We start from the raw sequence: 14,191 nt of genomic DNA on the forward strand, positions 1-14,191 counted from the left end.
TGGGGAAACTAGATACTTACAGAGAAATGAAAGCGTTAGACAGAACCAAGGCACTGCATGGTCCTCGGACTCAGGCCTATGGGGAAACTACTCACTCCTCTATACCTGGGTACTAGACAGAACCAAGGTATTGCATGGTCTTCGGACTCCAACCTGTGAGGAAACTAGATACTTACAGAGAAATGAAAGCGTTAGACAGAACCAAGGCACTGCATGGTCCTCGGACTCAGGCCTATGGGAAAACTAACCGCTCAAATCAGACCAGGGTGCCGAACAGAGCCAAGGCACTGCATGGTCCTCGGGCTCAGACCTACAGGGAGACTAACTACAAAATACCCCAAGTTAGGAAAGGATCAAGCCCCACCTGGCCCTTGAGACGCAAAAGAGTTACCCATGCATACGTTCTCTCTCCTTATCATCGTTACTGGCGCAACTGGCCGACATACAATTTAAGCTAAAGTCATACAAATCTAAGGGAAAAAGAAAAAAGCAGCCAGCGTGTGCACAAGTAAGCAATTCAAATAAAGGGAAATCAAATTCGCATTACAACAATGAGTTCGTAAAAATTGCATGGCAAGAGCCACAGTACATAGAGGGGAAGTATAACAAAATAAAATGACAACGTGAAAGTAGGACGAGCCGAGACGCCGGGGAGTCTACTCCTTTTGCTCAAGCTGGACAGTGGCAACCCCTGACCCCTCCGAGCCCTGGCCTAAGGGGACAGCCTGCGGGGGTATGGCGAGAGCGGCTGCTTCCTCAGTATTGGGGGCTGGATTATCGGAAGGGATCTCCACTATCTCTTGGGGCGCCTCCTCACCCGAATGCTCCCCCAGTTCAGCTGCCCGCACCTCTTCAACAATCTCCCCAACCGCAGGGTCCTCAGGGATGGCCTCGCGGATAGCGGGGTGGTAGTACACGTTCTCTGCCTTCCATAGGTCGGATGCGGCCTCTACCCCAGCTTGCTTGAGGGCCTCAGCCCAGACCTGGGAACAATACCGCCTACACACCCCCGGGACTTGAGCCTTGTAGGCGGCCTCTACCGAAGCCATCCCATCAGCATAGGCTGCAAACTCAGCCTGCTCCTTGGCACGCTCGGCCAACTCCCTGCCGTGGTCAGCCTTGTCCTTAACCTGCAGAGCCTGGTCTCTGGCCCATTCGGCCCCCCTCTGGGACTCCTCGGCCTTTGCCGCCTTACCCTGCAGATCAGCGATTAGATCCTTCGCGATCCGCAACTGCTCCTCTGCCTGGCCCAGGCGCCTCGTCTGCTCATTGGCCTGAGTCTGGGCACCCTCAAGACCGGACAGAGCATTGTCCCGCTCCCTGGTCACCTCCGTCAAAGCCTCTCGAGCCTTGGCGAGGTCAGCCTCGGAATTCTTCAGCGTCGTGGTGGCCTGGTAGCGCCAAGCACGCTCCCGTTTGAGGTCCTCCCTCTAGTCATTTGCCGCCCCCTCCAACCTAAAGATAGCTTGGACAGCCTGCCAGAATAACCAGTGTGCTATGAGCCCAATAAGAGGAAAAGAGTGGGAGGAGAGTTGAGGTTGTAGCCCTTACCATCCCCACATATCGCTTAAGGCTGAGGAAGACCTGCTCGCTCGTCAAAGAGTTAAGCTCAGCCATGTCCGCCGGGAGCAGCAGACTCCTCTCCAGTGCGTCTGCCACGCGCGTCCCTTCGCCCTCGTTGAAATCCCTGAGGGAGGCGTTGTCCCTCAAGGGCTCCCCATGGAGCATCGGGGCTGGGAGCCAGGCTTGGACCTCGGAGGAGGTGGTATCGACGACCCGCCTCTCCTGGCTCTAGTCGCCTATCTTAAGCTGCTTAGACGGCCGCAGAGTAGTATCCTCCTCCTGTGAGGACACTGTCCTATCCTCCACGATCCTTTTACCCTTATCCTTCTTCTTCTTAGGGCTAGCAGGCACGGTCCCAGAGGGCGAGCGCGTCTGAGAAGGAGAAGGAGGGAGCTTCTGTCGAGCGGAAGTCGACTTAGCCTTCGGAGGAGGAGTAGGAGTTTTCTGTTGGGGCTCCCCCGGCTGGCCCTCAAGAAGGTCCAACAATTTGGTGGTGGGCTTCCTCTTATAACCCATTGACGGCCGAGGAGTGGCTTCTGAAGCAAGGAGGTCTGCCTCGGTCAGATTGGGATCACTCAAGTCTCCGGGAGGGTCCTCGGACTGATCAGGCTGGGCGAAAACGTCAAACGCGTCCCCTTCCCCCGCTGGAGCTTCCTCGGCTGCCTCAGCGAACGGTTGGGAAGAGGAGGGGACGGCTATTGTGACAGCTTCCTGGTCGGAGGGCTCCTCGGGGAACTAAAATCCGTCCTCGGTCACGGTAATCCTCTGAAGCCGAGGATCGCCGGCGAGGATGACGTGCTTCGGAACCGGGAACGATTTCTAGGTAGGTTTATAACCCAAAATTATGTGGGCGGCCCTAACCTGGTTGTCGTCCTCGTTTATATACACCGGCGCCTTCAGCACCTTTTGCAAATCTTCCCGGTCTACCAGATGGAAGTGATGCTGAAAGGCGTGTGGGTCTGCAAACGGAAAGCACCACTGCGTTAGTAAAAAGGGAAGAAAAAAGACGAGAGCTTGAAACCCTATCTGTCTCCTACTGCCCCACCTGGTGTTCCCTCTGTTGTTGGGCAGTGAAGGCCATCGTGCCACTCCCCTGACACGATGAGGAAATCCTCATAGAACCCCTTGCTGGACTCGGGGAGGCACTGAATAAGCCACACCCTGTCGTCTCTCGTCTTCAGGTAATACGACTTGCCCTTTAGAAGCTGAAGGTTGTAACAACAGTTCACGTCGTGGTGGGTCAACCTCAGCCCCATCTTCTCGTTCAAGGCGTCCACACAGCCCAAGATCCTAAAGACGTTTATCCCACACTGGGTAGAGGCCAACCGGAAGTGCATGAGGTAATCCCTCATCACCGGCCCTATGGAGATCGTCATCCCCCCTTCGAGGAAAGCGACTATGGGAATTACCACCTCGCCCTCCTGCCTGTATATGCGCCACTCCCCGTCCTCACAATGTCTCAAACCTACATTGCCGAGGATTTTGTAGTCGGTGATGAATTTCTCCATCGCCTCCTCAGTATCGACGTATTTCTTAAACCTACCCATCCCAGTATACACCTAAAAGAACTAAGAAAGAACAGGCGAAGCAGAAAAAAGGAGTAAAGGGAAAGAGAGGCCAAAAAGAGACAGAGTGACTTACAGGAAAGAGGAAAGGGCTCCTCAGACAGGCTTTTGTGCTAAAGGTGCTAATAAGAGTGTGGCTGAGCTCAGGAAGGGCGCACGAATGTTCTCGATTACAAATGAGGAACTGGAAGAAGCGGTTCGTACGGGTATTTATGCCCCAAATCAAGGAACCATGCGGGTTTTCCCGCCCATAAATGCAAGACGAATCTCCACCGTTGGATGGGTAACGCCTCATTGGACGTGGGGAGCACAGAGCCGCCTGAATTTAATGATAGACACGTTACGTGCTCCGAAACGTCAGCGACGTGCCCTTGGCAGGTGAATGGACCCCAGCACTGATGAAGGGTGGGGGGGTGAGGCCGAGGATGTCAAAATCCTTCTCCCCGCCCGAGGATGCGTGCAGCAGTATTTTGAGGGGCTATTGTAGGGCCAGAAAATCGATTAGCCGAGGCCCACTTCAACCCAAGCCCAAATGGCCCACGCCGAGGACGCACGATGGGTCCGAGGGTGACCCTATCCTCGGTCGTCCGAGGCCTCGGTACGGAGAAGGGCAAGCTCTGGGCGAACCGTCACCTCGGCATTGAATACGTTCACCTAACCCCTCTGGCCGCATTAATGGGGATGTAACCCCTTGCCAGGGCGACATCAATCAGGGTGAACCACTTGAGCACGGATATGACCTTTGATGGGATAGGCCGTCAGGAGGGAGGCCAATAGATGATCAACAGGAGGAAGAAGATGGGGATATATAAGAAATGTGAGCAAAATGTAAATAGAGGCCTGGAGGTCTTTTTTGGGGGGTGGAGCGGGAGAAAAGTCTCCTCGGCCATGGGCCGAGGAGCATCCCCCAGTTGTAAACTGTTCTAAGTATTTTTTCAATAAAAGAGAAAGGAGTTCATGCTTGGTGAATGCCGGTCAGCGCCTAAACCTTCGACCCACTCTCTACAAATTCATTGTTCTGGGTTCGTTGGGCCTTTGACCCATATCCTTTGGGCTAGGGCTACAAAAGCAGACCCTACAATTTTATATAATTTTTTTTAACTATCATGTTACGATATTACAATAATTACTAAAAATTGATCAATTGAAAGATAAAAATTCATATAAGTTCAAACTTTAAAATATAGAATGTACAAAGAAATCCTAAAATTAAACCTTGTTTTAAACTTAAACAACTAGAATTATGACAAAATCTATACTAGTCTTCCTCTGAATTACCCTCCAAGCTATTTTCAACCTCCCTCCTATTATTGATTGAGTTGTCCTCTTCATCTCTACTAGTACCATCCTTAAAAAAAACAAAAACAAAAAAAAAAACAAAACAAAACAAAACATTAAACATAATTCATACACTAGAATATTAACTTTTATAAAAATAATAACAAACAATGGTTAAAGAGAGTGCAAGAGAGATTGAGAGAATTCATGACATGCATTTCATTTATACTCACCCCCTAATCTCCATCCATCCATTTATCCACAATCTTTTTCCAAAAGAGTGTAGGAATGAAGGAATGATCATTCTTATAACAATCTTCTTTCTTTGTGTACTTTTAAAAATAGGATTTTTAATGTGAAACATCCAATCAAAATAATAGCATTTCACCAATTGTACAAATTCTTTCTTCACTTCCTCATCTTGTTGCTTATGCTTAAAATGTTGAGCTCTATAGCAAGCATATAGAGTTTCAAACTCAGATCTTGGGTATTCACTAAAAGTCGTCCAAGCTCCATTCAGTTTTCGATAAAAAAGAATAGTAATCTCTCGAGTAGCTTTTGCCTTTTGGTGTGATGATTCTGCCTTTATTTTTACCTTCCCTTGCCATGTCTGCCTTTTTTTATAAGCCCTTGCCATGTCTACCTACTATTAGTTAGTATTAATATGATGAAAGTATATAATATAAATATGTATTTCCAATACGATTGTGTTAAAGACATGACCCACTAGTAAAAGATGATACTCTAGTATAAGATGATACTAGACCTTATCCTCAATCCAACAATACTTATTGCTACAATCAACACACAAATAATTGATTTTCATATCTTTATTTATTAAATGTTTAAATGCATACTCAAGAAAATTTTCAACCCCATTAATATATCTAGTAGAATGATGCATCCATTTAAATGCATACTCAAGAAAATTTTCAACCCCATTAATATATCTAGTAGAATGATGCATCCAAAATTTATCAACTGACATTTTATCTACTCCCTATAAAGCATCATATTATATAAATAACAACAATAATGGTTGCTAACACATATATAATTATGCACTCTTAAAAATAACTAGCACAGTTAACATTGGATCTTGTAAAATAGAAATATCAAGAATATGCATATCTGGCCACAAAATTGAAATATCAACACAACCTAAAGCAAATCTCAAGCCAAACAATTGAGATTGGACAAATATGTTGTCAACATCGACATCCTAATTAACTTTTTCAAATAATCTATAGATTTTCAGCTTACTACAAGCCTTACACATTTAAAACTCACATTAGAGAACTCTTCAAAATTTCCACATTTAACATTCCTTACAGTGTTCTGAAAATTACCACAATATATATATATATATATATTTTCAATAAGATACAAAAGTTTGTATGTGCCTATATATCCGAGATAAAAAATAAAAATAAAAACTTTTTCACCTCTTTCTTACGACAGTGGATTGTGTGTCACACTTTAGTAGGACGCACCAATATGAAAACATAAAAAAAGTATTGTTATTCATGTGAAGCAAACAAACAACCTTTAAATTGAGAGCTGGAGAAAGAAAGAGACAATGAGGATTCGTTGGAATGTTTTTGAATGAGGGAGAAAAAGAAAATAAAAGAAGGGGGGGTGAGGGATAGAGATAGGATACAGGAGACGTGTGTGGAGGACAAAAACAAGAAAAAAAAAAGAAACATATAGATGAAAATGAAATAAAAGAAAGGAAAAATAATATAAGGAATAAAAACATAAGGTTCAACCCCAGTTGCTGTAATCAAAAGGCAAAAGTTTCTGCTATTATTCTTCTTCTACTGTATTTTTTTTTTTTTTTTAAGAAACCTATTATTTTTTTACTTATCATTGCGTTGTGCAAGTAGTCAAATTATTATGAGTTAAACTTGTAGCTTTGATACTCATAATGGACTACTTTTTTTTTTTTGTCAATATAAATGGCTGGTTTAAATGCCTAGACATGGGGTTCTAGACTTCTAGTTACAGGCTTACAGCTTATATTTTCCACACTTTAAGATATTTTTTGCACTAGAACAGAATATACGTATAGCACATTCCATGATGCAAAATATGATTTCCCCTCCATTTTTAAAGGCGGTTTGGATGTTTGACTTATTAATGGTACTTTTCATTAATTACTTGATTGTGCAATATATGAAAACTCATTCAAACATTTTCACAAACAATACATATGCATTGATTGATTTACCTGAATCTTCAATCCATAGCCTTTTTTTTTTTTTTTTTTACTTGATTCCAAAACTCTTTCTGCGTTAAGAAAATTTTCCTTTTCTCCCTCATTCAAGAACATTCCAGGGAGCTCTCATCTTCGTGCCGTTGCTCATCTTCGTCCCCAACGCAGTCCAGGTGGGTCAGATGGCTTCTGTCTTCTGTCCACTTCTTTTTTCTTTTTTTTTTTGGTTATGATTTGATTAATAAGATTGTTGTGTTTGCAGTGTTTGTTCTGTAGCACGGAGAAAGATTATTGTGCTTGTTTTGTAGCAGAGCAGCCCAGAGAAAGATTGTTGTGTTTGTTTGTAGTGTTTATCAAGGGTAATTTGGTAATTGATTAACCAGCCCAACGGATAGTTCCAACGCGCATGAACTTTTTGCTTATGGACCTCCAGAGCTCCATAATGTTGCGCGTTCATGGATCCGTTTTTTGCCTTGGCCCAAAACGCAACTTTTTTTGCTTATGGACCTCCAGAGCTCCATAATGTTTCGCGTTCATGGATCCGTTTTTTGCCTTGGCCCAAAACGCAACTTTTTTCAAAAAGTTGCGTTTTGGGCTGAGCCAAACGCAAAAAGTTCCTCAGCATTTGTAAAATGCGCATAAATGCTTAAAGTTGGCTCTAAAAGCCCAACCAAACGGGCACTTAAATCCAAACACTTCTAAACTTTAAAGAGGTAATTTATAATTTACCCTTAATTTTAATAGCTAGAGTGCTTTGTTTTTTATTTTTGAGAAAATTTTGGACATTCAATACGTTATGTCAATGGGTTCTAACAATGAAATCAACTGATATAATCTAATATGAAATAAATGCTGCATTGATATTTCGAGTAATTTCAAGTATCTCTTACTCAAATCCAGAAATAGACATGAAACTATGAGGAAAAAAAATGATGCTAGTTAAGGTTATGCCTAGAAAATAATATCTATCAAAATGCATCATTGTATTTTTCAACAGATAAATTGATGTGATTGTAATAAAATGACATTAGTTAATCATATAATCGTATGGATGAAAATGATGCATGATTAAAGTAAGAAAATTTCAGAGACGTATGAGTATTGTGTATTCAACGTAAATACTGACGTGTATCTATTCATTTTATTTGTTTATTTATAAAAGTGTATCTATAAAATTGGACTGTAATTATACAAATGATGATAAAGGTATTGGATATAAAATAAGATGAACACTCTGTTCTTTATTAAGGTGAGTTTGGTTCAGCTTTTTGAAATTGGACTTTTTGAAAAAGTTGAGTTTTTAAAAAGTGCATAATGAAAAAGCTGAGTTTCAAAAAACTGAGTGTTTGGTAAAACTGTTAAAAAGTGCTTTTTGAAAAAGCTGAGTGTTTGACTAGCACTTATAAAAGTTATAGTTTGAGGGATAAATTACCAAAAAGGACAATGTATATATAAGGGAGTTTATTTCATACTTTTTTTTTAGTGAGTTTATTTCATACTTAAATCAACTACTTCATATACTTAAATTAATTTTTTCTTTTTCTAAAAAAATTAATTTTTTTCATCAATATTAGCTAATAATAACCTACCACTTAAGATTTATTGTGAAAAATATTGTAAAATTATTGTGATAATTGATACTGATTTTAATTTTAACGTACTATTAAAATTATTTTTTTTCTCTTTCTAAAAAAAATATTTTTTTCTCACCAATATTAGTTAATAATAACCTACCATTTAAGATTTATTGTAAAAATATTGTGATAAAAATTAATACAGATTTTAATTTTAACGTACTATTAAAATTATTTTTTTCTTTCTAAAAAAATTATTTTTTTCTCACCAATATTAGCTAATAATAACCTACTCTTTAAAATTTATTGTGAAAATATTGTACAAATATTGTGATAACATTTTCTCCATTTTTTTTTCATTTTTTTCCCCTCTTTTTTTCTCCTCCACTCACGTACCCTTTTCTTTTTTATTTATTTATTTATTTTTATTTATTATTATATTATTTTTTTTTTTCCTACCACTTTCCCTCCAGAACATTCCACTACACTTTTTTCTTCATCCCTTTTCTCTTTTCCTCCAGAACGTTCCACAGGTGGGCTTTTTTTTTTTTTTTTTTTTTTTGACAATTCTTTTTTCTTCATCCCTTTCTCTTTTCCTCCAGAACGTTCTCCAGCTGAGCTTTTTTTTTTTTTTTGACAATTCGAAAGCCGCTCTTTCACTTCCTCTAGAGAAGATGATGGTGATGATGATGATGAAGATGATTGAAACATTGGGTTTGTATTTGTATTTGATTTTGATTTTGGGTTTGGGTTATGGGTTTTCAATTAATGGTTTAATTTTGAGTTGATTTTCTGTGGATTTTGGGTTTGATTTTGAGTTGGGTTTGAAATGGGTTTTGTTGATTTTGTTGATTGTGGTGGTAGACCGGGTTCACAGATGACTGGCTTGCGCAGAGAAGAGGGATGAGAAGAAAATGTGCTGGGCCGTGCGTGATCTGAAGAACTGAAGAAGACAACTTGCCCTTTATTGAAGGGCAATTTTGGTAATTCAACTCACCCCAACGGATATAATATAAACGCCAGCTTCAGCTTTTACAAAATGGACCATATGTGCTGCATATCTGAAACGCTCATTTTCTTTGTAACATAAAAAGCCAACTTTTAAAAGCCGACTTTGTAATGTTATCACCAAACGCTGAAAAGGGGTGGACTTTTTTAAAAAGCCAACTTTTGAGCTCAAAAAGCCCAAACAAATGGGCACTAATTATTACAATCCCATTTGGCTGCCACATCTCATATTATAGCTCTTTCTTTTCCTCTAAAACAATTTGGCCAAACTTCATTGGTGGGCATGATCTGAGCAACCAATCTTCTCATATTAACTAAGGTTTTCAGACCTGGACCGTTCATTGAACCGTAAAATGGAGAGGTTCAAGGTTTTTGAGGTCGCGTGAACCGAGATCAAACCGTGATAACGTCATAATTAATTTATAATTATTTTAAATATATATAAATATTAAATTAATAAAAAATAGAAAAATTTGAAAAGGTTATGATATAAAACAAATTTTTATATCATAACTTTCACAAGACAAATAAGAAATGTCAAATCCTTAGCAAACATAAATATGAATTACTCAATCAATCCGTAAAAGTACAAAGTAAAAATGCATAATCAAGCCTCCAAGTTACACATTGTTTCTTACAAAAATACATAAAACTGATTTCTAAAAAACAAAATAGAACTTCAAACTCCAAGTTACACACTATGTCTTACAAAAAGACATAGAAATTATCTCTAAAATACAAAATAGAATTTCAAAGTTCAAACAGAATTATTATGATCATAGGTTATCACAAGTTTGAAAAGAATAAAAGAAACATGACTATAGGTTATCAAATTGTTTACATATAAAATAACCTTTAGTATTAGAAGAAGGTTCTGCACTTGCTGAATACACACCATCTTTATAAATTGCATTCTTTAACTCTTCATATCCTAGATATGGGTCTTTCTCTTCCACAAATACCCAAAAATTAGTTTTGTCAATACAAAAAGGAACACAACAGAGCTTCAAACCCCTAAATTTACACTCGAACTATTCTATGAATCATTCACAAAATGTGTCAGAGAACAAACAACTCCCAGAATTGAAATTAGTCTATAAAGCCTGAAATTCCTCATGAAATCAGTCTATAAAACCTTGCTCAATCCAACAATTCCTCACTAAAATTCAACAATTCTCCACCAAAAACCAAAACCAAAGGGAAAAACCCTTTTCTTTTATAAAGTTTAGGCATTGTTTCATAAACAAAATTATTTTGTTTTCAACGAAACGAGGTTTACATAATAAGCACAGAACATTGATAGAAACACAGATAGAAAAATAAATTAAATTTTTTTTAAAAAAATCTCATCAATTTTCTACTCAACCAAACAAAGCATTGGAGTGAATCTTCACTAACAAAAGATGATATGTATATATATAGAAGCTTATTGGAACCCTTTGTCGATGGAGGTGCTTAAAGATCTGAGGCTAAGGTCTGTGGTGGTCGACCGCGACGAGGGAGAGAGGCAGAGATGTAATGAGAGTGATAAAGAGGCAAAGAGTGATTGAGAGAGTAGGCGAGGGCAATCTGGGCTGAGGATGTGGTGGCCGACGACAATGAGGGAGAGAGGCAGAGATGAGAGATGAGAGATGTGATGAGAGTGAGAGAAAGGCTAAGAGCTCAGAGCGTGAGACAGTGAGGCGAGGGTTTGTGTTTTGTTTGAGAGTGATCCTTGCCAAAACGATGCTATAGCCATATAGAGGGAAAAAAAAAAGAGCCGTTTAAGGCTTGAAAAATTGGAATCGCCTGAATCAGTCATGGTTCACAGAACCGGGCGATTAAACCGCGGTTCGTACGGGTCACTACTTTTTTTGCTTGGAATGGTTCTTCATGTTAAACGGACCGCAAAAATGGCCTGTTCACGGTTTTCCCGGTTGGACCGTACTGTCTGGTCTGGGTTTAAAAACCTTGATATTAACTACAATAGTTTCTCTTACCATTGTGGTTGTGAGGCGCCCTATGTTTTAATTCAAATTGATCTCCCAAGAACACAAATTAAGAACAATTTTTTTTTTTTTTTTGTTGTTGTTGTTGTTGTTGAGAAGATCATTATGCCATCTGGAGGGGTGGAGGTTATTGAAGCCATGATAGCTAGGAGGGCAATTCTTTTGGCAGCAGAGTTGGGTTTTCAACAGTGTGTTATCGAAGGAGATTCAGAAATTGTGTTTAAAGCTTTACCAAGAGACGGCTTTGATCGCTCGAGTTTTGGTCACATTTTAAAAGACTGTAAGTCAATAATGGGCTTGCTACAAACCTTTTCTTTCTCTCATGTTAGATGGTACGATAATGGGGTTGCCCATGCCTTAGCAAGGAGAGCTAAGAAATCTTTTCCTCTTTTGGTGTGGATGGAATTTGTTCCACCAGACATTTCTTTTTTAATTCATGTTGATGTAATCCCTTAAGCTTGTGTTTCAATAAAGTTGCATAGATTTACTTTTTCTCAAAAAAAAAAAAAAAAAAGAACAAAAAATTATTTGACAAACAATTAACTATCTCTCAATTGGTGTCTTGGTCCAAATGATAAAGAGCCTCCATGTGGACATCATAAGTTGAAACTATTTCTCTAAAAAAATTGGGACACAAAAAGGAGAGCAAATAATCAAACTAGAAAAAAAAAAAAATATATATATATATATATATCTAACTAAATAATTCATGCTNAAAAAAAAAAAAAAAAAAACACGAGATACACAAACACACCCACACAGAAGCAAACCCACACAGACAAACAACAAAGATACTGATCGGAGCTTGACTGGAACGATCGGAGCTCGTTGATGGAGCGGCGCGTAGATCGGAGATGTGGCATTTGGTGGAGCGGAGCGGAGATCGGAGCGGAGCAGAGCGTAGATCGGAGATGTGGCGTTGGTGGATCGGAGCGGAGATCGGAGTGGAGCGTAGATCAGAGCGGAGATCGGAGAACTGGCGTTTGGTGGATCGGAGCGGAGATCGGAGCGGACTGTGAATCGGAGCGGATATCGGAGATATGGGGTTTGCTGGATCGGAGCGGAGCAGAGCGGAGCGGAGCGGAGATATGGCGTTTGGTGGATCGGAGTGGATCGGATCGGATCGGAGCGGAGCGGCGAGGCGAAGAGATATGGCGTTTTGTGATTCGGGAGGAAGGCCAGAGAGATGGAGAGAGGGAGAGAGAGAGACAGTGAGAGAGTGAGAAATCAGAAAATGGGTTTGGAGAGAGAGAGGGCGTGTATTTAAGTGAGTGGTTGGTGAGAAATAATAAAAAAATAGAGTATAATGTATATTTTATTGGAATAACTTGTAAAATAAATGAATTGATGTAGGTGTTTTGTAAGAGTGAATGTGTAAAATAGAAAAAGTAGGTTTTTAATGTAAAAATAGATGTGTAAAATACACATGCTGATGCGAATGCTCTTAGCTTTTGGTTTTAAATTTATGGCTAAAGTGGAAAGAACACCTATTTAAAAGTACCTCTAGTAAATTCTTCAAATTTTTATACCGTTTGAAAAATGAACTAACTATTACTTTTTGTAGGGGCCGAGTTCAAGTCTTCTCACGTGTCAAGAGAGTGGACCCAAGTCCAACTAGCCCTTCAATAAATTTATAGAGAGTGAGATCAAGAACTAGGCCCTAATAAGGGGTACAACGGCCATGCATGGTTATTTGTGAATTCAAATAGTGTGAACATAGATAAAGATGAACAATGATGCTTCTCGGCCCTCCTCTTTGGGGCTTGCTGTTCTTATTATTCTTTTGGTGATTGGTTACAATTGCTTCTGGTAGAATACCGCTTGCTACTGTCTTCCTCCTTCTCCTTTCTTTCTCTTTTTCTCCTCCCCTCTCTAAGAGGGATTACTTACATTATATACCCCTTTCTCAACTGATATTAGCCCTACATTTGTTGAGCAACTAGGCCACTACTTGAGTGCCTGTCCCATCAGCCACCTTCCCATTCCTCCTGTGAGTTGCAGCAGCCAAGGCAGCATTGTTCTAGAGTCCTCTCCACATTAATGCGGCCAGGATGTTACTTGTGGGCATTTAATGTGGAGGTGACAGTTCGTCCTAGACTTTCTCCTCCACCATGCTTCCATTGCTGACGTGTGGTACTTGCTCTTTCCTCTTTGAGTATTCAGGAAGACCCCCCTTGATGGTGGGTTGCATGTTTACTTGATGGTCTCGGATGTCCGAGGACAGAATCATCCTCGGACCAGTTTCTTGGGCATTGGACTTCTTACTTTCATCCTCGGACTCTACGTACCTCCTCGACGTGGGCTTTTGGGCCTGGTTCAAAGTGGGCTGGGGCTGTCTGACTTCCTGGCCCTACACTTTTAATTATCTACTTTTTCAAATACAATTTTCAACAGATTCTTTATCCCATTCTCTATCTCATTTAAATATTATTTTTTCATTAATTCTTTATTCTTTATTCTTTCAAATATTCACAACATTTTTCGCAATACTTTCACAAAAATCACATTAAAATCTTATGTGGAAAGCTGTTACTAGTTCTAATTTGAACACACCGTTGAAATTATTTTTTTACTCACCAATATTAACTAATAACAATTTATTACTTAAAATTTATTGTGAAAATATTATGATAGCATTTCTCAATTAAGATTTTTTATTTTTTATATTTTTTTTTCCTTTTCATTCAATTCATTCTCATCCATACGTTTTCATTTCTTTTTTTCATTTTCTTTTTTTCTTGTTTTTCTCCTCTACACACGTGTCCAACGTATCTCTACCTACCCCGCCCCTTTTTTTATTTTCTTTTTCTCCTTCACATTCAAGAACACTCCAGCAGCTCTCATTTCTTTCTTTCATTCTTTTTTTTTTTTTTTTTTTTTTTTTTTTTTTTTGAGAAGCAATGAAGAGAATGAGAGAAAAAAAAAAAAGCAATGAAGACGAGAGAAAAAAAGAAGCAATAGAGAGAATGAGAGAAAAAAGAAATCTAGAGGAGAGAGAAA

At 39.6% G+C, this 14,191-nt stretch overlaps 2 long non-coding RNA genes across 2 annotated transcripts; one reads left to right on the forward strand and one right to left on the reverse strand.

Moving 5' to 3' along the window:
- Positions 1 to 4,254: 4,254 nt before the first annotated feature.
- On the reverse strand, positions 4,255 to 5,297 carry LOC136069751 (uncharacterized). Its single transcript, XR_010630968.1, has 2 exons — positions 4,640 to 5,297; positions 4,255 to 4,476 (listed from the first exon to the last, which is right to left on the reverse strand). It is a non-coding gene; the product is annotated as an uncharacterized LOC136069751 (long non-coding RNA).
- Positions 5,298 to 8,453: 3,156 nt separating this feature from the next.
- On the forward strand, positions 8,454 to 9,302 carry LOC136069752 (uncharacterized). The gene is made up of 2 exons (XR_010630969.1): positions 8,454 to 8,909; positions 9,060 to 9,302. It is a non-coding gene; the product is annotated as an uncharacterized LOC136069752 (long non-coding RNA).
- The last annotated feature ends 4,889 nt before the right edge of the window (positions 9,303 to 14,191 follow it).

Source organism: Quercus suber, unplaced genomic scaffold (assembly GCF_002906115.3).
Source record: "Quercus suber isolate HL8 unplaced genomic scaffold, Cork oak 2.0 scaffold_187, whole genome shotgun sequence".
Lineage (NCBI taxonomy): Eukaryota > Viridiplantae > Streptophyta > Magnoliopsida > Fagales > Fagaceae > Quercus > Quercus suber.